Source organism: Schistocerca gregaria, chromosome 9, assembly GCF_023897955.1.
Source record: "Schistocerca gregaria isolate iqSchGreg1 chromosome 9, iqSchGreg1.2, whole genome shotgun sequence".
Classification (NCBI taxonomy): domain Eukaryota; kingdom Metazoa; phylum Arthropoda; class Insecta; order Orthoptera; family Acrididae; genus Schistocerca; species Schistocerca gregaria.
In genome coordinates, this window is record NC_064928.1 from 243,804,450 (window position 1) to 243,829,247 (window position 24,798).

General features: G+C 42.9%; 1 protein-coding gene across 4 annotated transcripts in view; it reads left to right on the forward strand.

Annotated features, from left to right (window-relative positions):
* Positions 1-323: 323 nt before the first annotated feature.
* LOC126291845 (alpha-(1,6)-fucosyltransferase-like) overlaps positions 324-24,798 on the forward strand; it is a 367,775-nt gene continuing 343,300 nt past the window's right edge. For all 4 annotated transcript variants that reach the window (XM_049985560.1, XM_049985563.1, XM_049985564.1 and 1 more), the window contains exon 1: positions 324-539. The gene's annotated coding sequence lies outside the window, so the exon portion shown is untranslated. The remainder of the gene's footprint in view (positions 540-24,798) is intronic.

Sequence of the window (24,798 nt, forward strand, 5' to 3'; positions counted from 1 at the left end):
TCTTTATATGATATTATGCCCTTGCATTGGGGAATGACAATAAAAGAATACATAAACATTTGTATTCGAAATACATTCATGCCAGTCTGTCATATGCTTGTGTCAGGCTGTGGCAATCATCGAGTGATTTTTCAGTGAAGATGAAGTATATAGGAGAAAATAATGAAGATAATTGAGCAACCTTGATTTGATCAAACACCTGATTATACTGCAATGACTGAGTGTGGGAATAACAGTTTATTGATTCCATTCCTGAGTTCAAAAAACGCCGGATGGAGCTACTACAGTTTTATGTTTCGGACCTGCAGTTGGCAGCACTGCAGTGCAGCTGCAATGGCGACAAATGAGTGTTGGTTGTTGCGGATAGCTCCCGGAAGTTTGATTCGAAAGCAGTGGTGAAGTGTTGCTGTGAATGATGTGTTGGTGATGGTGTTTGTTAAAGTGACGTTTATTCTAATACACGAAGGAACAGCGTGACATCCAGTGGCTGTAGGAAGGAATGCAACGGGTTTTTCTGCTGCGCTTTCACGGATAAACAGGTATGCACACTTGCTTACATTGACAAATTGTAGGAAAAAATTTTCAACTAAGGTGTATGAAAGTTGCAGGACATTCTATTCTGCGTTTAATGTTAAACGTGCTAATTCTGCTTAAGCTAGGCAGACGCGTATTACATAAATATTACCCTCGAGGTGATGTTATCACACGACAAATATTCACATTAGTTAAGATGTAATTAAAGCGTTATATGTAAATAAAGTGATTGTACTGGTATATGGCTAATGCTCGCAGTTTATCTGTAGCAGGAGGACTTACCTTGCGCTTTGACTATTTCCAGATCTTTTAATAAGTGATATGCTGAGGAATTACAATCTCTCATACGCTTGCAATTATACCTGTATCCGGAGATGAAACGAAATGTTTAGAACATAAATGTTGGACCGTAATTGCTGAGAATGTGTGTGTTTTTTATCAGAGTACAAGCATTGTAGAAAATATATGTTGAAATATTTATGTAAACACATCAAAAAAGTAGCCGTTTCTGTTTGAAATGAGTTTGATGCGAATGCAGTTTTAAAATGAAGTCGGGCACTAATTGTTTTTTTGTATGTGCGAAAGTGCAATAAGAATATCACACTAGATGATCTCCAGTGTCGTGTGCTCATGTACGTGTGTGTGTGTGTGTGTGTGTGTGTGTGTGTGAATTCAGAGTTGATGTTTGCAACTTTTTTTATTGTGTAAATGCATGATCTGATCAGCTGCATTGCGCAAGGTGCTAATTAAATTCTGCTCGTTAGCTCGTCACTTGTCGATAAAGCTCCCAACACCAAAAGGTCTGTGCGTTCACTTTGTGCTTGTTTACCAACACGTGGGAATGTCCTGACTGTAAATGATTGTTTCCACAGGTCAGCCCTAACCCGTGAATCATGGGTAGTTTTTACGTGTTATGTAGAATCTACATCACAGTCTGTGATCTTTATGAAGTTGGCTCGTTACATAGCTTTTACAAATAGTGGTACGTTCGTTAACTGCAAGAAACAATGTTATTGCATTACGCAGCCGTAAGCTGCAAGTGAGCTTAAGAATTTCTTAGGGCTTTTCAAGCACGAAGTTTCACCAGTCTGTTGACATTTGCGGACATATAAACTCAGTCCCTGTCAGCTGATTCTCTAATTGCTGCTGAACAGCATAGTATCTGAACTAGCAATCCAGTGTAGCACCGTTGTGTCTTAACTTGCATTCCAATGTGATTTGTGATAGATGGTGAAAGGGTATTACGATAATTTTATTTTTTTTCCTCCTGTGTAACTTTGCAGACATCAAGTTATGCGTGCATCGAAGCTTAAAATGAACAAACGTAACAAAAAAAATCTGAATCTGTTTCAGAAACTAGATCGCAAAAGAATTCATTTCGAAACACAAAAAACAATTTAATTCTTAGACAAGGCATCATTTGCAGTGACCGACGATTTTATGTTAAAATTTATTGGTCTATTTAACCATGTACAAGGTTAATCTATAAGGAATACGAAACGATTGTATGAATAACTGGTATTTAAATATGGCTGCACGCTGACCATTTACAGGTGAGATTACATAACCGGAAAACGGTAATTAGTTTAATAGAAGAAGTTGCAACACATTTGCACTAAATAACCCAAGTTTCTAAAAAAAAAAAAATTAATCTGTGACGCAGGAGTAGTCGTCCAAAAGTGAATTTTCAGATTTATTTTTTCCTATCTGTCAGACAGTGCATCTGTTGTGTATATGTTTTATACGTGTAATGTGCCTGATATGTTTGATAGTATGTGCGAAATGGTGTAAGGACGAATAAATAAATAACATTGTAAGTGTGATAAAACATCAGCAGCACCATTACTGACCCCATTCTGAGCTAGTGCCATTGTCAGTAAACAATAATTGTAATTTTTCTTCCAGTGTTGTAATTATATATGTCATCTTCCTTAACTTTAATAAATTATCTACAAAAAATCACTCTTCTTTAGGCAGAGAAGGCCAGCTACCACAATGCAGTTATTTATTTCTGTCTGAAAGTTATTTACGTATGTGCATGTCCAATACCAAAACCAATCTTCATGGTTAAAGCATTCAGAGTAGGATAATACGCATTTGCTCAGAAAGTTGTCACTATGTCATGTTCAAGAGAGTTATACTATTTTTTTCATATTTCTTTGTTATACACTTTTTCCCAAAGAAGAGCTAAGTTTAATGGGATAAAGTATGTTCTGTAAGGGTGTAGTTCAAATACTTATCATAAACTATTTTCCATCACGTGACTGAGAGTGAACACCAAACATTATTTTTAGGGCACACTGCTGGCAATTAAGATTTTCTCAAAGATGATGTACTCCAGAAAGAAATTCCAAATGACATTACTGAATTTAAAAAATAAACAAATTAGATTAATTTCCTGATTTATTTTAGTGGCCTGCAGTAACATGAGGTGAAGAAGTGGCTGAACTGAGTTATTTTAACAACTTAGTCAAAAATGTGGTTTTTTCCCTAATGTAAATTCTCATCAATGTGTGGGCCTACACTTGAAACTTCGAACATTATGCCTTGCTCACCAACTCCTATCTATATTTTAAATTTTTGTCTAGTGTTGTTCCCTTTGGTGAGCAGACTTAAATATCCTGCATTTTCTTATAATTAAGAAAAGGCATTTTGCAGAAAAATAGTCCATTGTCATTTTAAACACTTTACACAAAATCAAATAATAGAAAATCCAGGGTGGAACATGACAATGTTATGTAGAAGCCGACCTTGGAAGATCAGTTTGGATTTCGGAGAAATGTAGGAACATGCGAGGCAACACTGATCCTACGATTTCTCATAGAAGGATAGGCAAACCTATGTTTATAATATTTATAGACTTAGAGAAAGCCTTTGACGAGTGGACTGCAATACTCATTCCAATTCTGGAGGTGGCAGCAGTAAAAAACACAGGGAGTGAGAGGCTATTTACAATTTGTACAGAAACTAGAGGGCAGTTATAAGAGTCAAGGGGCACTAAAGGGAAGCAGTGGTTGAGAAGGGAATGAGTGTTGTAGCGTATCCCCGATGTTATTCAATCTGTATATTGAGCAAATAGTAAAGGAAACAAAAGTAAAATTTGGAGTATGAAATAATGGGAGAAGGAATAAAAACTTTGAGGTTTGCCGATGATATCGCAGTCTGGCAGAGACAGCAAAGGCCTTGGAAGAACAGTTGAATGGAATGGACAGTATATTGAAAGGAGGATGTAAGATGAACATCAACCAAAGCAAAAGGAGTATAATGGAATGCAGTCGAATTAAATTAGGTGGTGCTGAGGGAGTTAGATTAGGGTAAGGCACACTCACATTAGTAAATGAGTTTTGGTGTTTGCGGAGCAAAATAACTGGTTATGGTCGAAGTATGGAGGACATAAAATGCAGACTGGCAATGGCATGAAAAGCTGTTCTGAAGAAGAGAAATTTAACATTAAATGTAGATTGAAGTGTCAGGAAGTCCTTTCTGAAATTATTTGTATGGAATGTAACCATGTATGGATGTGAAACATGGACGATAAATAGTTTAGACAAGAAGAGAATAGAAGCTTTTGAAATGTGGTGTTACAGAAGAATGCTGAAGGTTAGATCATGTAACTAATGAGGAAGTACTAAACAGAATTGGAGAGAAGAGAAATTTGTGGTACAATCAGACCAATAGAAGGAATTGGTTGGTAGACACATTCTGAGACATCAAAGGATTACCAATTTAGTACTGAAGGGAAGTGTGTGGTGTAAACATTGTCGAGGGAGACCAAGAGATAAGTACAGTAAGCAGATTTAGAGGGATGCAGGTAGCAGAGATGAAGAGGCTGACACAGGATGGAGTAGCATGGAGAACTGCATCAAATCAGTCTTTGGACTGAAGACAACAAAAACAACAACATGAAAAGAATAGCTGCTAGTCACCATATTAGCGGAGATGCTGGGTCGCAATATGCGCAACAAAGAGACTGTCAGAAGGTAAGTTTTCGGCAAATAAGGCCTTCATCGTACACACACACACACACACACACACACACACACACACACAGTTTTGCCTACTTCCGATGAAGGCCTTGTTGGCCGGGAGCTTACTTTCCAACATTTTTTTATCGCCTATCAGCGACCTAGCATCCCCGCTATATGGTGAGTAGCAGCTATTCTTTTCATATGTTACCGTACATACTCCCTTAAAGTCGGGTAACAGTGGCTGTAGGAGTAAGAACCACGTATCATAGTTCAGAAGATAGTCATAAATACTGAGATGTGTGAAAAACTGTCGTATCATGCATGGTGTTTAAATGTATTACATCTTTGCTACTAAGGCAGACAATATCCACATATGCCGCTGAATGTACGTACACAGACACATCATTGTATGACACACAGTTCAAGAAATATGAGCTCATAAACGCTGAGTTGCGTGAAAACAAAGGCATGAAGTTTAAATATATCTATTCTTTACTACTAAGACACTCCTACAATCGGGTCAACGTAAAGAAATCCCTGACACTCGTCAGCGCTTTTGAAAGCTTTCGACCACTAAGGAGACGCTAGCAAAATCGCTTTGTAGACTCGAAGAGCAGCAATGCTTATACATCTGTACATTAGGCGTGTTTCTTTGTATGACTATTTCATAATTTCAGAGGTATTCCCACGAATACTTGGAAATTAAATTTTTGCAGTCTTACACTACGAGCATAGTTAATTTTCTTTGTTTCCGTGTCTAATAGAAAGTTGACAGAATGAATAACCGGGCAATTCGGGCTTCGCCAGTTGGTATAAATAATCGCCAACAAGACAAAAATCCAGTGAAAAAGCCAACACACGTACCTACCATTCGTATGAATGCACAGAGGACCGTTGGATAATGGCTGTTTGCTCTGAATTGGCAAGTTTGTGTAGATAAATGCTATTGGCAGTAAAAGTACCGTCTTGCTGAAACAGCAAATTATACAATATAGGCAAGTAGACTTGTTGGAATGAGAGGAGTGTCGTCGTGTAATTAAAGTTGTTCATAAGAAGCGCCTGCCATTCACTTTAAATAATCACAACTGAAAATCATTCGGTATATAAGACGCAGTTACCGCATTACATTGCTATATGTGCCCCTCATGAATTTTCTTAATACATCCGAGGCTTTTAAGTTAAGTGACGGCCCAGTGCCCAAACGTACCCGAAAAAAATAAAAATCAACTTCGAATATGTGAAGATTTTGTAGCGCCGCGAAGCACAAAATATTCCGAAAATTTCCACAGCGCAGCCTGTAGCACATCGTGCAGCGTCTGCCTTGTAATGCCAAGTTGCAGGTTGGGTATATAGTACTAAGCTTTATGTTTCTGTTTGAATTCTACATTTATTTTCACATTGAAATCTTACCTAACAAATACTGGGTCGCAAAGATACATACGAAGAGAATCCTGTTGTTACAGCAGTTGAGTAAAAAAGAACGGTTGCAGTTGACAGCACGGTGTAGCGTTGTTCGGGACCTAACGGAGTCAAGTAATTGTAATTAACGCGGATAGCACTGCAGTTAGTTCATTCCGCAGGCAGTAGAAAGTTCGAAGGGTAAAGTTGAATGTCCTTAACTGCAGCTTTCCCAGGGCGGAACGCGTTGATTGCTTCGTAAGAAACGTCGCTGAGAAAATGGGCGTCTCTCTTTCTCTTTCTTTCTTTGATTCATTCATTCATCGCTTTTCACAGCCTCCAACCAGTTCGTAGCTTTCATTTCTTGCCGCTTTGTGTAACTTGGCGCTTTTCATTGCGAGAACACATTGCTTCACTCCTTCCATATCAGTTCTCTTTCCGTGTTCGTTCTACGCTTTTGAGAAGCGCGCCAGCCTCCGCTCTGCTGCATTCTCATTCTCCGCTATTTCCCAGTCTAACATTTTCTTTTGTCTACATGCCTGTTCGTTTCCTCCAACCCATTCAACCTCACATTTGCTTTTGCAGGTTACCGTCTCTCTCTCCCTCCCTCCCTCCCTCCCTCCCTCCCTCCCTCCCTCCCTCCCTCCCTCCCTCCCTCCCTCCCTCCCTCCCTCCCTCCCTCCCTCCTTCTCTCTCTCCCCCTCCATTTTTTGTGCTGATTGATAGACTGGCTGAGGGTATGCACAGGCAACACTACTTCGCGTGGTTGGTGTGACGCGGTGGCCCAGCCTCTTGATTCGAGCTTGGTTCGAACTCCCTGATTTACGTCCAAAGCTGAGTCAAATATCAGGGTGGCTCCTTTCAAAAGGGTACGTACAGTTTGCTCCAAAGTTCATGTGTCCGAAGGTTCATTTCGTGTATATTCCACAAATCGTATTGTGGTGTGTGGCGGAGGATACTTTCGAGAGCACTGTTAAGTCCGCCCCCGTTTTTCCTGTTCCATTCCCGAATGGTGTATGGGAAGTTCGAATGTCGGTTATCGTCCATATCAGCTGTGATTTCTCTACACTGTATCCGTACTGTGAAGTATCAGTCATCGAGGCTTACGTGCTTTCTACACATCTGCGGAGCGTTGGAAGAATGACGCTTTAAACCCCTCTTTGCGAACTGCAATTAGTATAATCTTGTCTTCACCATGCCTACTGAACCGATACGAATGGAGTTGCAGCATATTCGTAGAGTCCTCATTGACAGGTGGTTCTTGCAACTTTGCAAGTAGGCTTCCAGCTATCCGAAACAGTCTGCTAGTTGAGTTATTTCAACGTCTCCCTATCACTCTATGACGGGTCAAACAAACCTCTTGACTAATCGTGCTGTCCTCCTTTATACAGGTCAAATATTCTCCTTTTGCCCTACTTCGTACGGGTATCACACACTTAAGTAGCTTTTTTTGTGCAATATCCTTGCCCTCCTATCATACGTTTACAGTTTTCAATCGCTTCTTGGAATTTGTTGGTGCACATTCAATAAATTCAACAAAATGTCTGAAGAGTGTTAATATGTGCTATGCGAACACGAATGTGAGAAATCTACACCAAACGTGTACCCAGACAGTGAAAAGTATGACAGACAACAACAAAAACTAAAATCTTATGATATTTTAATGCTCCGTCTGAGCGGTCTCTTCTCATGGCTGGCTGGGTTGCACGCGCAATCACTAGGGTGACCAGGTGCAGTTCTTTAAAAAAGAGGACAAACGGCTTCAAAAAGGACAAAGGAGGAAAGAAAAGTAGAGGACGCGTCAAACGGGTCAGCTTTGGACAAGTCATGTGACTGCCAGGAATTACCGGTAAAACTAGCAGTTAATGGTCACTGGTGGTCAGGTGGTGATTCCCAGAGCAATATTTTTTTTTTTTTTTTTTTTTAAATGGATAGCATTGGTTGTGGTGACAGCGTGGCATCAATTGTCTTTATATTTACGCGTAGTTTTAAGATTTAACAAAGATGGCTACCTATACGCCACTCCTGATTGGCTGCTTTCACGTGACTTGTCCAAAGCTGACGCGTGGTCTCCTCATCTGTTGTATTCCCCATCAAACATACGTTCAGTTTTAACAAATGAGTTTATTATTTATAGGCATAACATACATACAATCCTTAGTAGTTGTTAATACTTCTCGGAGGAAACAATTTTATTTATTATTATTATTATTATTATTATTATTATTATTATTTCTTATCTCAGACGTTATGTCTGGTCAGAAGTAGAAAGTGACGCGGACCTTGATCAAGCGTGACTTCCTTTTAACTGAACGGTATATGTTATATTGCATTTAGGAACTTTCGGGTTATTGAACATGTATCAATAATTACGGATTTCTGTAGTTATATATATATTTGGATGTAGCTGTATTGCGTTGATGTACTGGAGGATATTGTGTGGTATGACTCCTGTAGTTGATAGTATAATTGGTACGTCAACTTTATCCTGATGCCACATATCCCTGACTTCCTCAGCCAGTTGGATGCATTTTTCAATTTTTTCTCCTGTTTTCTTTTGTATATTTGTTGTATTGGGTATGGATATTTCAATTAGTTGTGTTAATTTCTTCTTTTTATTGGTGAGTATGAGGTCAGGTTTGTTATGTGGTGGTGTTTTATCTGTTGTAATGGTTCTGTTCCAGTATAATTTGTATTCATCATTTTCCAGTACATTTTGGGTGCATACTTGTATGTGGGAACGTGTTGTTTTATTAGTTTATGTTGTATGGCAAGTTGTTGATGTATTATTTTTGCTACATTGTCATGTCTTCTGGGGTATTCTGTATTTGCTAGTATTGTACATCCGCTTGTGATGTGATCTACTGTTTCTATTTGTTGTTTGCAAAGTCTGCATTTATCTGTTGTGGTATTGGGATCTTTAATAATATGCTTGCTGTAATATCTGGTGTTTGTTTGATTCTGTATTGCAATCATGAATCCTTCCGTCTCACTGTATATATTGCCTTTTCTTAGCCATGTGTTGGATGCGTCTTGATCGATCTATGGCTGTGTTAGATGATACGGGTGCTGGCCATGTAGTGTTTTCTTTTTCTAATTTACTTTCTTCATATGTTAATGTTATTTGATCTAAAGGGTTGTAGAAGTGGTTATGAAATTGCAGTGGTGTAGCCGATGTATTTATATGAGTGACTGCTTTGTGTATTTTGCTAGTTTCTGCTCGTTCTAGAAAGAATTTTCTTAAATTGTCTACCTGTCCATAATGTATTATTATTATTTTTCAGAAGTTTAGGCTTACTTAATTAGACTTTCAAGTAACACGTGCACTTACAGGAAGCCAAGCCAATACAAGGCGAAGATACGAAACAAAAATTTTAAGTATTAGATATTTGCATTCGCTTATAGGTCGATCAAAGGTAACATCAACGATCCTGGTGCCACCTACTAACACCGCCTTCGTACGTGTTTATCACGAAGGTTGTGCCAATAGTTAAAAGTATTTAAGAAAAGAGCAATAGAACGGGACGACTTGTGAATTTAACTGCATTACGCTCAACTTTGCGAAAAAGCCGGGCACAGTAAAAATCCGCCCGGACCCCGGACAAAGAGCTAAAAAGTAGGACATGTCCAGATTAATCCGGACGTCTGGTCACCCTAGCAATCGCCTTTGCTGACAGCACATAGCTAGTATTCTGCCGCCTGCTGCCTTACCCGTGACTCGGCCCATGCGGTCGCTCCACTCCATATTCACAGTTACACCGGGGTATTCCAGTTGTCCTTCACTCGTATCATAAACATAGGATACCACCTGTTTTCGTTTTGTGAGCTGCAGTGTTCTACAGTTGTGAAGAATTTCAGTTTACAGTCTTTGCACCACTTTGAAATTTTATCAAGCTCGTATTGGATATCTGTGCAACTTGTCTTCTCTGACCGTACTACATTACAAATAACTAAATCATCTGCAGAAATGTCTGGGTTTACTATTAATGCTGTCTACTAGGTCACTAACGTAGAAAATGAATAGCAGGGGTCCCAGCGCAAGATGTAACATGTTGCGCCATTCCTCCTAACAAGAAATCCTCAATAATGTTTATATAAAATTCCGTCGGCTGTTGGAGAAACGTAGACGTATTAAAGGCTTGAATGCACAATAGTACTGTTCCAGAATTATCTGTTTAATAGTTGTTATGAACGGCTTTCGGCTGCTTAAGCCATCGGCAGATAATTTAACAGTAAACAGATAGTGCACACAACTTCGAAGAAAATTCATAGATGTACAAAGATATGTGACATTTTGTGACTATATCGATAAAAACGACAAGCTTAATGCAATAGACCTACCTAAAGAGGCTCTGAGCAAATAAATCTTACAATACAGTATATTCAAATACTAAAACTATATGAATGTATAAGTCAAAGATGCTGTACAAGTGAATTTTTCACATCCGTGTTCGCATAGCACGCATTAGCGCTATACTATGTCGCATGGACAAACTGGTGAATGTAGTGAAAAGACCGGAAAAAGGAGGGGGGGGGGGGGGGGGAGTAAAAAGTCTATGGAACGTGGAAGTGGAGTGGTTATAACAAGCTTATCATCTAATGTTGAGAGGAATAATAGCTGGCTGTTCCTACCTTAATAAGGGTGAGAAATGGAACTGTGTTGAGTGATTGAGTACCAGATCAGAACTGTTTAATTGATGTTTATTAAGGGCCTGAATTTCAAGTAATGTTAGTTTCTGCCTTTAGTTCCCTTACGGAGAACATCACAAGTCACGTCATATGAATGACATTTATTTTGTGCATGTTGAGCAAAGGTGGAATCTTTCTTTTTCATTCTTAAACTCGTTTTCGGACTTTTCATCAAATTCGACATTTTGTCCGTGCTCCATAGTAGCCTGTGGCATTACTCATTTTTACAAAATTTGACTTGTATTTGTCCAACTACCTTTGTACAGCTGTGAATTTGCACTGAATTTGTGGGGATTATCCGTTAAGTATTAAGTTATCTGACGATGGCCGCCGGCCGGAGGTGCTAGTCTGGAACCGCGCGACTGTTACGGTCGCAGGTTCGAATCCTGCCTCGGTCATGGACGTGTGTGATGTCCTTACGTTAGTTAGGTTTAAGTACTTCTACGTTCTAGGAGACTGATGACCTCAGATGTTAAGTCGCATAGTGCTCAGAGCCATTTGAACCATTTTTTGACGATGGCCTGAGAAGCCGAAAGCCGATTCATAACGATCTGTTAAATAAATAATTGTGGAAAATTAGTACTATGTATTGATGTTACTAATAAAATCTTCAATACAGTTAAAAATTGCTCTCGATGCCCCGTGTAATCTTACTTTCGAGAATAAGCGTGTGTTCGTGGAAGCGGTGCATTCCGCTGAATATGCAGTGCTACTGCTACACACAGTCACGTGGTTACCTCGAGACGAGCCACGCACTTATCACCCGATAATTCTGAATCTCACAACAGATCGTTACTAAAAATACACGCGGATACAGGATTCTGCCGAGACTTGAACAGAAGTTGCGACTTGATTTCGCCGGACTCGTTACTTTTTTCTTTTCCCGGACAAGCGTCGTCAGTGGCGCGTTTAGCGAAACGTCTAAATTTTTCTTGTTGCCAAAACAAATTTTGCTTCTATTGCCTTTACAGAACTTCTCCTCACTAACGCCCTATGCAGAGGCAACTGCAACGGGGTCCTGAAAGAGTCTGTAGTAAACAAGCAACTGTGTAACAGCGAGTTAATATCTTACGAAAAAACTCATTTCGGTTTAGAAATAGTCGTGTAATATATTAAGTTAGGTTGTTTCAAAGCCACACTTCACTGAGGTGACCAGAGTCGTCGGACACCTCCCGATACCGTGCCGGACCTCCTTTTGGCCGGCAGCTCTGCGTGGCGTGGACCCGACAACTCGCAGGACGCACCCTGCGGGCAGACCGAGCCTCGCCGCCTCTAGGTGCCCCGTGTTGTGCACGAACCCACCTCTCGATCGTGTCCCATAAATGTTCGATCGACTTCTCCACAATGTTCTTCAGACTAGTCGCGAACAGTTGTGATTCGGCGACACGTCGTATTGTCGTCCATAAAACTTCAATCGTTGCTTACGATTGGCTCCAAATGGTCTCCAAGTTGTTGTTGTCTTCAGTCCTGAGACTGGTTTCATGCAGCTCTCCACACTACTCTATCCTGTGGAAGCTCCTTCATCTCCCAGTACCTACTGCAACCTACATCCTTCTGAATCTGCTTAGTGTAGTCATCTCTTGGTCTCCCTCTACGATTTTTACCCTCCACGCTGCCCTCCGATGCTAAATTTGTGATCCCTTGATGCCTCAGGACATGCCCTACCAACCGATCCCTTCTTCTAGCCAAGTTGTGCCACAAAGTCCTCTTCTCGCCAATTCTATTCAATACCTCCTCATTAGTTATGTGATCTACCCATCTAATCTTCTGTAGCGCCACATTTCGAAAGCTTCTATTCTCTTCTTGTCCAAACTATTTATCGTCCATGTTTCACTTCCATACGTGGCTACACTCCATACAAATACTTTCAGAAACGACTTCCTCACACTTAAATCAATACTCTATGTTAACAAATTTCTCTTCTTCAGAAACGCTTTCCTGGCCATTGCCAGTCTACATTTTCTATCCCCTCTACTTCGACCATCATCAGTTATTTTGCTCCCCAAATAGCAAAACTCCTTTACTACTTTAAGTGTCTCATTACCTAATTTAATTCCCTCATCATCACCCGAGTTAACTCGACTACATTCCATTATCCTCGTTTTGCTTTTGTTGATGCGCATCTTATATCCTCCTTTCAAGACACTGCCCATTCCGTTCAACTGCTCTTCCAAGTCCTTTGCTGCCTGTGACAGAATTACGATGTCATCGGCGAACCTCAAAGTTTTTATTTCTTCTGCATGGACTTTAATACCTACTCCAAATTTTTCTTTTGTTTCCTTTACTGCTTACTCAATATACAGATTGAATAACATCGGGGAGAGGCTACAACCCTGTCTCACTCCCTTCCCAACACTGCTCCCCTTTCATGCCCCTCGACTCTTATAACTGCCATCTGGTTTCTGTACAAATTGTAAATAGCCTTTCGCTCCCCGTATTTTACCCCTGCCACCTTCAGAATCCCCCCCATGAACCATGGATCTTGCCGTTGGTGGGGAGGCTTGCGTGCCTCAGCGATACAGATGGCCGTACCGTAGGTGCAACCACAACGGAGGGGTATCTGTTGAGAAGCCAGACAAACATGTGGTTCCTGAAGAGGGGCAGGAGCCTTTTCAGTAGTTGCAGGGGCAACAGTCTGGATGATTGACTGATCTGGCCTTGCTGTGCTGGTACTGCGAACGGCTGAAAGCAAGGGGAAATTACAGCTGTAATTTTTCCCGAGGACATGCAGCTTTACTGTATGATTAAATGATGATGACATCCTCTTGGGTAAAAAATTCCGGAGGTAAAATAGTCCCCCATTCGGATCTCCGGGCGGGGACTACTCAGGAGGATGTCGTTATCAGGAGAAAGAAAACTGGCGTTCTACGGATTGGAGCGTGGAATGTCAGGTCCCTTAATCGGGCAGGTAGGTTAGAAAATTTAAAAAGGGAAATGGATAGGTTAAAGTTAGATATAGTGGGAATTAGTGAAGTTCCGTGGCAGGAGGAACAAGACTTTTGGTCAGGTGAATACAGGGTTATAAATACAAAATCAAATAGGGGTAATGCAGGAGTAGGGTTAATAATGAATAAAAAAATAGGAGTGAGGGTAAGCTACTACAAACAGCATAGTGAACGCATTATAGTGGCCAAGATAGACACAAAGCCCATGCCTACTACAGTAGTACAAGTTTATATGCCAACTAGCTCTGCAGATGATGAAGAAATTGATGAAATGTATGATGAGATAAAAGAAATTATTCAGGTAGTGAAGGGAGACGAAAATTTAATAGTCATGGGTGACTGGAATTCGTCAGTAGGAAAAGGGAGAGAAGGAATCATAGTAGGTGATTATGGATTGGGGCTAAGAAATGAAAGAGGAAGCCGTCTGGTAGAATTTTGCACAGAGCATAACTTAATCATAGCTAACACTTGGTTCAAGAATCATAAAATAAGGTTGTATACATGGAAGAATCCTTGAGATACTAAAAGGTATCAGATAGATCATATAATGGTAAGACAGAGATTTAGGAATCAGGTTTTAAATTGTAGGACATTTCCAGGGGCGGATGTGGAGTCTGACCACAATCTATTGGTTATGACCTGTAGGTTAAAACTGAAGAAACTGCAAAAAGGTGGGAATTTAAGGACATGGGATCTGGATAAGCTGAAAGAACCAGAGGTTGTACAGAGTTTCGGGGAGAGCATAAGGGAACAATTGACAGCAATGGGGGAAAGAAACACAGTAGAAGAAGAATGGGTACCTCTGAGGGATGAAGTAGTGATGGCAGCAGAGGATAAAGTAGGTAAAAAGACGAGGGCTGCTAGAAATCCTTGGGTAACAGAAGAAATATTGAATTTAATTGATGAAAGGAGAAAAAATAAAAATGCAGTAAATGAAGCAGGCAAAAAGGAATACAAACGTCTCAAAAATGATATCGACAGGAAGTGCAAAATGGCTAAGCAGGGATGGCTAGAGGACAAATGTAAGGATGTAGAGGCTTATCTCACTAGGGGTAAGATAGATACTGCCAACAGGAAAATTAAAGAGACCTTTGGAGAGAAGAGAACCACGTGTATGAATATCAAGAGCTCAGACGGCTACCCAGTTCTAAGCAAAGAAGGGAAGGCAGAAAGGTGGAAGGAGTATATAGAAGGTTTATACAAGGGCGATGTACTTGAGGACAATATTACGGAAATGGAAGAGTATGTAGATGAAGACGAAATCGGAGGCAAGATACTGCGTGAAGAGTTTGACAGAGCACTGAAAGACCTGAGTCGAAACAAGGCCCCCGGAGTAGACAACATTCCATTAGAACTACTGATGGCCTTGGGAGAGACAGTCATGACAAAACTCTACCAGCTGGTGAGCAGGATGTATGAGACAGGTGAAATATCCTCAGACTTCAAGAAGAATATAATAATTCCAATCCCAAAGAAAGCAGGTGCAGACAGATCTGAAAAATACCGAACTATCAGTTTAATAAGTCACAGCTGCAAAATACTAACGCCAATTCTTTACAGACGAATGGAAATACTGGTAGATGCGGATCTCGGGGAGGATCAGTTTGGATTCCGTAGAAATGTTGGAACACGTGAGGCAATACTGACCTTACGACTTATCTTAGAAGCAAGATTAAGGAAAGGCAAACCTACGTTTCTAGCGTTTGTAGACTTAGAGAAAGCTTTTGATAATGTTGACTGGAATACTCTCTTTCAAATTCTGAAGGTGGCCGGGGTAAAATACAGGGAGCGAAAGGCTATTTACAATTTGTACAGAAACCAGATGGCAATTATTAGAGTCGAGGGGCATGAAAGGGAAGCAGTGGTTGGGAAAGGAGTGAGACAGGGTTGTAGCCTCTCCCCGATGTTATTCAATCTGTATATTGAGCAAGCAGTAAAGGAAACGAAAGAAAAATTTGGAGTAGGTATTAAAATTGATGGAGAAGAAGTAAAAACTTTGAGGTTCGCCGATGACATTGTACTTCTGTCAGAGACGGCAAAGGACTTGGAAGAGCAGTTGAACGGAATGTACAGTGTCTTGAAAAGAGGGTATAAGATGAACATCAACAAAAGCAAAACGAGGATAATGGAATGTAGTCGAATTAAGTCGGGTGATGCTGAGGGAATTAGATTAGGAAATGAGACACTTAAAGTAGTAAAGGAGTTTTGCTATTTAGGAAGTAAAATAACTGATGATGGTCGAAGTAGAGAGGATATAAAATGTAGACTGGCAATGGCAAGGAAAGCGTTTCTGAAGAAGAGAAATTTGTTAACATCGAATATAGATTTATGTATCAGGAAGTCGTTTCTGAAAGTATTTGTTTGGAGTGTAGCCATGTGTGGAAGTGAAACATGGACGATAACTAGTTTGGACAAGAAGAGAATAGAAGCTTTCGAAATGTGGTGCTACAGAAGAATGCTGAAGATTAGATAGGTAGATCACGTAACAAATGAGGAGGTATTGAATAGGATTGGGGAGAAGAGAAGTTTGTGGCACAACTTGACTAGAAGAAAGGATCGGTTGGTAGGACATGTTTTGAGGCATCAAGGGATCACAAATTTAGCATTGGAGGGCAGCGTGGAGGGTAAAAATCTTAGAGGGAGACCAAGAGATGAATACACTAAGCAGATTCAGAAGGATGTAGGTTGCAGTAGGTACTGGGAGATGAAGCAGCTTGTACAGGATAGAGTAGCATGGAGAGTTGCATCAAACCAGTCTCAGGACTGAAGACAACAACAACAACCACCACCTTCAGAATTTGAGAGAGACTATTCCAGTAAACACTGTCAAAAGCTTTATCTAAGTCTACAAATGCTAGAAACGTAGGTTTGCCTTATCTTAATCTAGCTTCTAAAATAAGACGTAGGGTCAGTATTGCCTCACGTGTTCCCATATTTCTACGGAATCCAAACTGATCTTCCCGGAGGTCGGCTTCTACCATTTTTTCCATTCGTCTGTAAAGAATTCGCGTTAGTATTTTGCAGCCGTGACTTATTAAACTGATAGCCGAACATAAATATTTGCACCAAATGATCAGTTCTCGCCACACCATTACGAAGCTAGCGCCTGCTTGCACAGTGCCTCGTTGACAACTTCGCACCGTGGCGTAATGGGGTCTGCGTCACACTCGAACCCTACCATCACCTCTTACCAACTGAAATCGGGACTCATCCGAGCGGGTCACGGTTTTCCAGGCGTCTAGGTCCATAAGGTGACGAGCGCAGGAGAGGCACTGCAGGCGGAGGCACTCGCGTCGGTCGTGTTGTGGCGTAGCTCAGTAACGCCACGGGTACGTCAGTTGTGTGCCCCACATTGATTTCTGCGCTTATTTCACGCAGTCTTGCTTGTCTGTCAGCACTGCCAACTCTACGCAAACACCGCTGCTCTCGGTCATTAAGTGAAGGCTGCCGGCCGCTGCGTTTTCTGCGGTGAGAGGTAATGGTAGAAATTTGGTTTTGTGGGCACTCTCTTGACACTGTGGATCTCGGAATATCGAATTCCCTAACTGTTCCCGAAATGGAATGTCACGTGCGTGTAGCTCTAACTACCATTCCACGTTCAAAGTCTACTAACTTCCGTCTTGCGGCCATAATTGCATTGGAAACATTTTCACACGAATCACCCGAGTACAAACAACAGCTCCGCCAATGTACTGCCCTTTTAAACCTTGCCTATGCCACACTCCCGCCATATGTATAAGTGTATATCATTACCCCGGTATATTTCTCTTTATACCAGCTATCGATTAGTCGATTAAAAAATTGTAGTTGGCGTCTTGTACAGCACGGTAGATAATGAAGTGTCTCATATTAAAGACATGGCAATCGCTATTATTTGCCAAAAACTAGTGTCGATATGTTGAATCGTTTATAAGATAGGACGGATGTATTTCACTATTACTGTATTACGGAGGGAAGCCAGTGTGTACGTGCAATCTGTTTTCTCGATATAGATAATATCCGTCTCATACCAAGCTGGAAGATATATGTTAGTTATAATTTCTATGCACCGGTGTATGACCCAAAATGCAGCTCGTAGCGACTCATATATTTCACTGCAAACTCTTATAATTTCGTATGGTCGGTTACTTAATTTCGAAATACCACGATAACTCTGATAATTGACGAAAAGATAGGCGGACCATGAAGCTGCCATATGAGGCTATAAAATCTGAAGAAAACTTTTTACGGAATGGTTCGGTGGAAATAGTTTGAGAAAGCTTGCAACTGGCTTGTGGCTCAGTGTATTTGGTCATTCTAGGCCAGTGATTCCCAAATTTCTTTAGAGCATTACGTCTGAACTAGTTAAGATGTCGTCCAAGACCATGAACAAAGCTAATTAAATAGATCGTAAAAATATTAGTTGTGCTATTTTTAAACTGACAAATTATTTATAGTACGTAATGTTCATATTTTCTGTAGTTTTTCACTAAACCAAAAAAAGTGTGTATTGGATGTTTGCTTCACTTGTTTCTAACAATCCTTTTTTGTATTTGATTTGGTGTGAGCCATTGTGCATCGTAAGTCATGCGTGAGATTCGTTCAGTGCTTCACGTTTGTTCTCATTACTACCATGGTCGAAAGTCTAACTGAACAGGTGTTAGTTCTGCCGAATGGAATCCGTATTCGTAAGATTTTTTTCTAATAGCAATAGCTACTGATAACTAATCGATCGCTGAAACACTCCAGTTGTGTTGTATTGAAACCTGATTGTAGTGTGTCGCCTTTACAAGGTCCGAGGTTACATTTACAGATGAATAGCAGAAGCCGTTATCAGGTACCAGTTATCGACCCGTTTAGTACGTGGTGTAGCCTTCAAGGGCGGGCGCGCAGGCGACGAGTGAAGTGAAGATAGCGCATATTGTCCTGGGGTACGTTACGTCACGCCCGCTCCAACTCTTCACATTGTTGGTCGAAGTGTCGCACAAATCACTTCTTGTCCCATCATATCCCAAACACGCTAGATTGGAGACCAGTCAGAGATCATGCTGGCTAGCTAAGTCATGCAGAGCACGTTGTTTCATATTGTGTGCGCGGGCGTTTTCCTGTCGGAACAACACACCACCTTCCCGCTACAAGAACGAGTGTAAAAAGATTCTGCACGTGCCGAGCGCTGGTTAGTGTCCCATCGAGAAACACCAAAGTTGCAGCTTATCGCCCCCAGACCATAAGCCCTGGTGGAGGGGCACCAGCGTGTCTCGGATGGATGAGCTCTACGAGACCGCACTCTCTCTCTCTCTCTCTCTCTCTCTCTCTCTCTCTCTCTCTCTCTCTCTCTCCAGGTGTACGTCATGTGCGCAAACGAGCGTCACCCTGCGTGGAGCCAGAATTTGCTTTCGTCGCTGAAGACGGTGGCGCGGCATTCTACCTTGTCTGACGGCAGCAGTGGAGCCGTGCACGTAGAAGCCACGGCGTGAGTGGAATACGGGCCAGATGGATGTGTGCGTCCCCACAGTCCCACCGCTAATAACTGGCTTGCAACAGTTCGTGTTGACATGTTTCGGCTAGCGTGCGCTCTTATCGGTGCCGTGGCACCTGTGCGATGTGCGACTGCCGACGACTCGGGCAGGTGTCTGTACTGTGTGGACGTTCAGAACTAGAACTTCGTCTACGGGTGCGAGAATGTTCATGTGACCAGTTATACGAGCAGCATCGTTGCACATCTAACACAGCGCGTACAGCTCGTTTGGCAAGGACCGTGCCGCCACCTGGTATGCCACAGTTTGGACCCTTTCAAACTTGCTCAGTCGGCTGTAGCAAGCGCGGTTGCGTCTCTGTGGCGCAGTTGCCTGCTCATTTCATACGTTTGCATCACACTGAGGCTTCTTCTGGATGTGACCGTTCCCGCTTAAAGGGTAGACACAGATGGCGCTGTGGCACTGTGCTATCTGTTGGCGGACGATGTCGAAACCATTGTCAGTAAGTCTACTGTCGCCCGTGCGTGGTGTGCGGCCGTCTCTCCAGTTGTACTTTTTATTTATTTATTTATTTTGCGGCAGTGTAGTTGCTTTTAGAATGACAAGTGATTACTACTACTGGACGGAAATGAATAAAAATAACGTACGTGTTATTCAGCTGTTCTACCAAGAAGTAACGGAAGAATCCGTAAACAACCACTTGTTCTTAACAGGACGAGATGGACACACACAAGCAGCTACGGAACTTCCCGAGGCCCCCTTTAAGGAACGCCTCCTGTCCTCAGTATTTGCGTACCGTCTGCTGGACAACTTGGGATGAGAGCTCGAGGCTATTCGCGGACGGTGCTGTTTGTAGTCCACGGGGAGGTCGCACGGCCAGAAGGCTGGGGATGTGCAGAGGCTGGCGCCGGTCAACCGTGGTCGCGAGTACAATCTACGTACTGCGCCAAAAGGGGCGCACCAGTAAACCACTGCAGACAGTAACAAAGTACTGCAGGAGTAACCGCTCGCAGCGGCCTACCTCGGAATGACGAGATAAAACTAGTTCGTAAGAGACACAGGTGCCTCGCTAAGATTCAGTAGAGAGATCCCGAGGAAAGACTTACAAAATCCTCGTTAGAACTATTCTTCAGTATTGTGATTCTTGAGTTTCTCCCGGCGTATTTGATAATCAAAATATCCAAGGGTGTACCGCCGGTCTACAGTGTCCAACGGGCAAATTGAGTGGCATGGTGTTGAGTGATGATGCGGTCTCGGTTTTGCAGAAAGGTCTCAACTTCGCTCCCACCCCCCAATTTCACTCTGGTCGCAGAAATTGTTAGTGCTGTAGTGCTGTTGAACAGGTTGCAGCTCGACTTCCACCTGAATCAGCTGAGGAAATACGTCGTGAAACTTGTCGTGTGTTGACGAAATCCAAGCCGATGAAGTCAAATATCACCAGTAAAGAGAGGGCGGCCATTCGTGATCTGAGGGAGCGCTCTGAAATTGTCTTACCGGCTGACAAAGGCAATGCTACAGTTGTTGTCTCCCATAAGGATTACACTGATCAGATGCAGATGCTGCTAAATGACGATTCCTACCGGAAGATCAGCGTTGACCCTACAAAGAAGGTGGAGAACAAGACGAGGTCGCTTCTCAAGGACGCAGATTTACCGGAGGGTGACGCTAAGAAATTGTTACCCCAAGGTCCGATACCGCCTAGACTATATGGACTCCCGAAGGTTCACATAGAGGGGGGTACCATTACGCCCCATTGTCAGCAACATCAGGACACCTATATATTTGTTGGCCAAATACCTGACGGGAATATTAGGTCCTTATGTGGGTAAATGCCCTCATCACATCCGTAATTCCGTGGATTTTGTTAAACGCCTTGATAGTTTCAGGTTGGATGAGTCAGATATCATGGTGAGTTTTGACGTCTTTTCCTTGTTTACGAGGGTACCCGTGCCAGAGTCGCTAGAGTTGATTGGTCAGAGGTTTGACGAGAATACCACTGGACTTTTTAGGCATGTCTTGACTTCCACGTATTTTCTTTTTAATGGAGAATACTATGAACAAACGGTGGGAGTCGCCATGGGTAGCCCACTCTCGCCGGTGGTAGCGAATTTGTACATCGAGAACTTCGAGGCGGAAGCCCTCTCGTCATCCGAATGGAAACCTACTAGCTTTTTCCGTTACATGGACGACACGTTCGTTATCTGGCCACATGGTATGGATAAATCCCTTGACTTCCTTACATATCTAAACTCCATACACCCCAACATTAAATTCACTATGGAGACTGAAACGGAGGGTAAATTATCTTTCCTTGACGTCTTGGTCAAGAGAAGGGCTGACGGCACCCTAGGTCATGGGGTCTATCGGAAGACAACGCACACTGATCTGTATTTGCACGCAGACATCTGCCACCACCCTTCACAGAAGAATGGGGTACTTAAAACTCGAGTACATAGGGCGCGCACTATCTCTGACGTAGAGAGTCTACCCCAGGAATTGGAACATCTGAGAATTGCATTTCGAAAAAATGGGTACTCAGAGTGGCAGATTCAACGTGCTCTCCGCCCAACCACTACAGCACAATCTGTGGAGATTGATGAAATCACGAGGGAGGAGGTAGGCACTGCGTTTATTCCATATTCAGTCGCAGTCTCAGGGAAAATCGCCCGTATTTTGAAGAAACAGCGGGTCAGAACTGTGTTTTGTCCTCCGAATAAAACTTGTGCAGTGGAGGAGAGCGCCAAAGATGACCTCGGTTTGAGGAAGGCCGGCGTGTGCCAGATTGCGTGTCAATGTGGCAAGTCGTATATTGGTCAGACGATGCGTACCGTCGAGGATCGATGCCGTGAACACCAGAGGCACACTCGACTGATGTATCACAGCAAGTCGGCGGTCGCTGAACATTGTTTGTCGGAAAATCACGCTATGGAGTATGACCGCACGAGGATTCTGGTACAGACGTCGAGATACTGGGACAGCGTTGTTAGAGAGGCCATCGAAATTCGCACCAATGACGACCTCGTGAACCGTGACTGTGGCTATAATCTTAGCAAGGCTTGGGAACCAGCGATTGGGTTAATCAAGAGTAAATCGAGCAAACGCATAGTTGTGACGACCACGGCGGACAGAGCCATCACACCGACGTCATCTCAGACGCCGTCGCAGTCTGTTCCACCGCGCTACCGTGGTGCGGACGACGGAGGGAGTGCGCCGCGGGCGGAGGGTATTTAAATCGGCCGCCGCCGCGACCGAACACAGTTCCCCCTGAGCAGCCATAGCGTACGGATCTCCGTGCCGGCACGTTCACAGGAGCTCAGTCGGTCAGTTCACCTGATGATGGCGACATGTATAGTCGCCGAAATATTGTGCCCGTTGGACACTGTAGACCGGCAGTACACCCGTGGATATTTTGATTATTCTTCAGTATTGCTCGTCAAACTGGGTCTTTTACTAGGTAGGCTTAATAGAGGGTATACAGAAGATCCAACGAAGACCAACAAGTGTCGTCACGGATTTACTTTAGTAACGGCAAAAGCGTGTGAGAGATACTCGGCAAGGCTGTACACATGAGGTGGGAGATGTTTGCCCTTGACATTACGAAGGCGTATATTTTAGTTGAAGTCGGTCAGCTTATTACTTGTCACCACATAGGCCATCTGATCAAAACCATCCGGACACTCGTTACTCGACGTTGATACGTGGTACGTCCACCCTTCGCCTTTTATGACGCCTTCAACTCTTGTAGCGACAGTTCCAGTGAGGTATCAATGTCTGGAAAACCTGAAACCAGAGAAGGGCGTCACCACGTAGGCTGGGCTCTGGAGGTGTTCCATTGGGTTCAGATCGCGATGTTGGGCACACCACTCCATTTCAGGAGTCTGACTGTCCACAAAGCACTGCGTCACAGATGCTGCTCTATGAAGGGGTGCGCTGTCATCATGGCACAAACGCTATCCGTATCCGAACTGCACCCTTGCCGTACGCAGTACAAAATGCTGAAATGTATGTTCATATCCTGTTCTCTTAAACGTCCTCACATCCCAACACTACCTCATCCGTACTTCGCTGTTAATACTACAAGTGATGGCACATTCCCCAAACCCAAAGCAATCCATCGGATTGTCGCACGGTGTCGCGTGGTTGATCACTCCAGATCATTCCTTTGTATCCGTCCAGTGTCCAGTGGCGTCCCTCTCCAAATAACCCCACGCATCGCTCAGCTTTCACATTGCTTCCACTGACTTTGTGCGGTTTTGTACAACCACCCTCTGCGATGCTCGACGACCCGCGACCGCTACTACACGAGTTCTGCCAGGTCTCTGTACAGCTGCGGTCGTTCCTTCGCGTTTCCACTTCACAAACACCTATCCCACAGTCGACGTCGACAGCTTCAGAGGGGCTCAAACGTCCGTGGTGTTATTTGTTTCTGAGCCCTCCCGACCCACCCAGTCTGTGGTTACGGCCTCTCTACTGACAACACAACCTTTCTTTTTTCCTTTCTGTACTGGCGGTTATTATTGTTGTCATATCTAGTGTCCACTGCCGCCTTCTTTTCAATCACACAGTGAATGTCTCCCTAACTGATCACGAAGAGAAAATCGGAGAAACTGGAGCTCACGCGGAACCTTTGTGGCAGCGGTTCTTGGGGCAGCGACGAAGCCGACAACTGGCGGAAGGTCGAGTACTCGAATTCCGTGATTAGCCTCCAGGAGAGAGAGTGCGATTTCCGGCGGACAGGCGCCTCTCGAGGGCCAGACAAGTGGCAGCCTGCGGCAGTAGCGGGGCAGTGCTACCAAAGATGGAGGAGAGTGCAAAAGTAACGTGCAGTACGGCGAGACGCTGCTGCTGTATCAAAGCTTTACATTCGGAAATTATAGGAAAGGGGAGTATACTTGTCGTTATCGTTGCAGATTCTCGAACAAGAAAAACTATAGTGCCGGCATTTTTACGACAGGAAGTAACGATGTTTGTCCACACACACTCTAGATTTATCTTCAGTAGGAGGATAGCCAGAAAACCAGTATAAAATTAAATAAAACTGAAACGAATGTACTTGACGTATGAAGAAGTTAGAGGTGCGTTTTCCCTGAAGATCCATTACTCGCACTGTTCACTCAAAGTTACATCGACATTTATCTCTCTGTATTTGGACAGTCTAGTCCTCTGGCATCAGAGCTCGGCAGATGCGTGGGACTTTGATAATTCCCGTTTCAGCACCTTGTTCGAATTGGTTTACCTTAAAATTTAAATTTTTGCAATTTGGGCGGAGTATTGCTCCTCACAGGGCTAAATTATGTCGGCGCTAGTTCCCTACTAAAAACTGGCAAACAAACCAAGAAAAATATTCATCACGGAAAAAGAAGACTGCAACGGCAAAATGGTGAAATGGAAAGACGGCACTTTCTCAAGCGTATTTCATAGAAAGCTGAAGTGTTGTCGTTAAATATATCTTCTTAATAAAAATACTTTCCACTGAATCTTTTTCCATCATTCTTGTGTTACTGAAGGTATTTAAGACGGTAAATTACGTTCGATTAATTCTTTAATAAAAATGTAATAGTAGTTATATTCTTACCTTCACACTGATGCATCTCTAAAATGTGGTCTGCTACATATCCATAGCGGAGAGTAGCCTGGGGGAAACGACAGGTCTGCCTTCTGCTGCAGTTTGGGGGAGTCGACGTTTCGGCAGTTTTAGGCTACTTTTGGACTTTAGAACGAGGCGTTTGCTCCCGTGGACCATTCGCGAACTGACCAGCAAAGTCTGATTGTGACACACCGTAGGGCGTGCGTCTGATGCACAGTTGC